The sequence below is a fragment of the Leucopleurus acutus genome, assembly GCF_964270905.1.
Source record: "Leucopleurus acutus genome assembly, chromosome: 6".
In the NCBI taxonomy this organism is placed as follows: domain Eukaryota; kingdom Metazoa; phylum Chordata; class Mammalia; order Artiodactyla; family Delphinidae; genus Leucopleurus; species Leucopleurus acutus.
This window is the reverse complement of record NC_139149.1, coordinates 88,808,575-88,811,963: the sequence shown is the minus strand read 5'-3', so window position 1 is coordinate 88,811,963 and position 3,389 is coordinate 88,808,575. Positions and strand designations below refer to the sequence as shown.

The following is a 3,389-nucleotide window of genomic DNA, read 5'->3' as shown; positions in this document are numbered from 1 at the left end:
GAATCAGCTATACATATACATATATCACCATATCTCCTCCCTCTTGCGTCTCCCTCCCACCCTCCCTATCCCACCCCTCTAAGTGGTCACAAAGCACCGAGCTGATCTCCCTGTTCTATGCGACTGCTTCCCACTAGCTATCTATTTTACATTTGGTAGTGTGTATATGTCCATGCCACTCTCTCAGTTCGTCCCAGCTTACCCTTCCCCTCCCCATGTCCTGAAGACCATTCTCTACCTCTGCGTCTTTGCTCCTGTCCTGCCCCTGGGTTCTTCAGAACCATTTTTTTTTTTTTAGATTCCATATATATGTGTTAGCATACGGTATTTGTTTTTCTCTTTCTGACTTACTTCACTCTGTATGACAGACTCTAGGTCCATCCACCTCACTACAAATAACTCAATTTCATTTCTTTTTATGGCTGAGTAATATTCCATTGTATATATGTACCACATCTTCTTTATCCATTCATCTGTTGATGGACACTTAGGTTGCTTCCATGTCCTGGCTACTGTAAATAGAGCTGCAATGAACATTGTGGTACATGACTCTCTTTGAATTATGGTTTTCTCAGGGTATATGCCCAGTAGTGGGATTGCTGGGTCGTAGGGTAGTTCTATTTTTAGTTTTTTAAGTAACTTCCATACTGTTCACCATAGTGGCTGTATCAATTTACATTCCCACCAATAGTGCAAGAGGGCTCCCTTTACTCCACACTCTCTCCAGCATTTATTGTTTGTAGATTTTTTGATAATGGCCATTCTGACTGATGTGAGGTGATACCTCATTGTAGTTTTTTTTTTTTAATGAACAACACTTCAAATGGCATGCATTTATCCATAATTATTGAATATTAACCTACAAATATTCTATAATCTGATTTTAAATCCTCAAATTTATATGAAGGCTTTGATTTAGCTTATGCCAATTTTTAAAATGTGTCACTTTGAGGCATTTTATTATAAAAAGCTGGTACTCATATACGTAAATGAGTAAGAACTTAAAATTCATCATACATTTACTTCATTTATTAGCTTCACCTTCTAGTAAATCTTTAGCTTCATTGATTTTTGGCTGCTATATAAGGAGATCCTCCCTTGTCTGGGTGATTTAAAAGCATAATTCGTCAATGAGCGTCTCTATTTTCCCTTATTGGCAGTAGGGCTTACACCTAGTATTAATGCTGCTTCCTGTTTTGTCACTTTGGGTTCAAACCCACCTCTGTAATAGCCACCACTGAAGGCAGATTTCGGTAGACTTTGAAAAACTTGTTTCACTTGAGGCTCCATATGCTTCAAGTCTTGCAAAGTGTAACGGGCTGCAAATCCTGCAGCAGCAATGGTCAGTCCAACTGCTACCACTGTACTGGCAATGGTTCCCACTCGGCTCTTCTGCTTCCACCAGGAACACGGTTCATCCCACCCCACCAATTCTACACCTCTACTACCCTCATTGTAGTTTTGATTTGCATTTCTCTAATGATTAGTGATGTTGAGCATCCTTTCATGTGTTTGTTGGCAATCTGTATATCTTCTTTGGAGAAATGTCTATTTAGGTCTTCTGCCCAGTTTTGGATTGGGTTGTTTGTTTTTTGGTATATATATATATATATATATATATATATATATATATGTCTCAGAGGTTCTTTTTAGTCATCAGTTTTCTACACATCAGTGTATACATGTCAATCCCAATTGCCCAATTCCTCACACCACCACCCCCTGTTTTTTTGATATTGAGTGGCATGAGCTGCTTGTAAATTTTGGAGATTAATCCTTTGTCAGTTGCTTCATTTGTAAATATTTTCTCCCATTCTGAGGGTTGTCTTTTCGTCTTGTTTATGGTTTCCTTTGCTGTGCAAAAGCTTTGAAGTTTCATTAGGTCCCATTTGTTTATTTTTGTTTTTATTTCCGTTTCTCTAGGAGGTGGGTCAAAAAGGATCTTGCTGTCATGTATGTCATAGAGTGTTCTGCCTATGTTTTCCTCTAAGAGTTTTATAGTGTCTGGCCTTACATTTAGGTCTTTAATCCATTTTGAGTTTATTTTTGTGTATGGTGTTAGGGAGTGTTCTAATTTCATTCTTTTACATGTAGCTGTCCAGTTTTCCCAGCACCACTTGTTAAAGAGGCTGTCTTTTCTCCATTGTATATTCTTGCCTCCTTTATCAAAGATAAGGTGACCATATGTGCGTGGGTTTATCTCTGGGCTTTCTATCCTGTTCCATTTATCTATATTTCTGTTTTTGTGCCAGTACCATACTGTCTTGATCACTGTAGCTTTGTAGTATAGTCGGAAGTCAGGGAGCCTGACTCCTCCAGCTCCGTTTTTCGTTCTCAATATTGCTTTGGCTATTTGGGGTCTTTTGTGTTTCCATACAAATTGTGAGATTTTTTTGTTCTAGTTCTGTGAAAAATGTCATTGGTAGTTTGATAGGGATTGCATTGAATCTGTAGATTGCTTTGGGTAGTAAAGTCATTTTCACAGTGTTGATCCTTCCAATCCAAGAACATGGTATAGCTCTCCATCTGTTGGTATCATCTTTAATTTCTTTCAACAGTGTCTTATAGTTTTCTGTACACAGGTCTTTTTTTTTTTTTTTTTTTTTTTTGCTGTACGCGGGCCTCTCACTGCTGCGGCCTCTCCCATCGCGGAGCACAGGCTCCGGACGCGCAGGCTCAACGGCCATGGCTCATGGGCCCAGCCGCTCTGCGGCATGTGGGATCTTCCCGGACCGCGGCACAAACCCATGTCCCCTGCATCGGCAGGTGGACTCTCAACCACGGCGCCACCAGGGAAGCCCTGCACACAGGTCTTTTGTCTTCTTAGGTAGGTTTATTCCTAGGTATTTTATTCTTTTTGTTGCAATGGTAAATGGGAGTGTTTCTTTAATTTCTCTTTCAGATTTTTCATCATTAGTGTATAGGAATGCAAGAGATTTCTGTGCATTAATTTTGTATCCTGCTACTTTACCAGATTCATTGATTCACTCTTTTAGCTTTCTAGCAGCATCTTTAGGATTCTCTATGTATAGTACCATGTCATCTGCAAACAGTGACAGATTTACTTCTTCTTTCCCCATTTGGATTCCTTTTATTTCTTTTTCTTCTCTGATTGCCATAGCTAAAACTTCCAAAACTATGTTGAATAATAGTGGTGAGAGTGGACAACCTTGTCTTGGTCCTAATCTTAGAGTAAATGGTTTCAGTTTTTCCCCATTGAGAACAATGTTGGCTGTGGGTTTGTCATATATGGCCTTTATTATGTTGAGGTAAGTTCCCTCTATGCCTACTTTCTGGAGGGTTTTTGTCATAAATGGGTGTTGAATTTGAAAGCTTTTTCTGCATCTATTGAGATGATCATATGGTTTTTCTCCTTCAATCTGTTAATA

The 3,389-nt window shown here is 39.1% G+C and overlaps 1 pseudogene across 1 annotated transcript; it reads right to left on the bottom strand.

The window, feature by feature from the left end:
* Positions 1-1,024: 1,024 nt before the first annotated feature.
* Positions 1,025-2,980, bottom strand: LOC309962970 (mitochondrial import inner membrane translocase subunit TIM14-like; annotated as a pseudogene). Its single transcript has 2 exons — positions 2,972-2,980; positions 1,025-1,392 (listed from the first exon to the last, which is right to left on the bottom strand). The product of its transcript is annotated as a mitochondrial import inner membrane translocase subunit TIM14-like (transcript).
* Between the last annotated feature and the right edge of the window lie 409 nt (positions 2,981-3,389).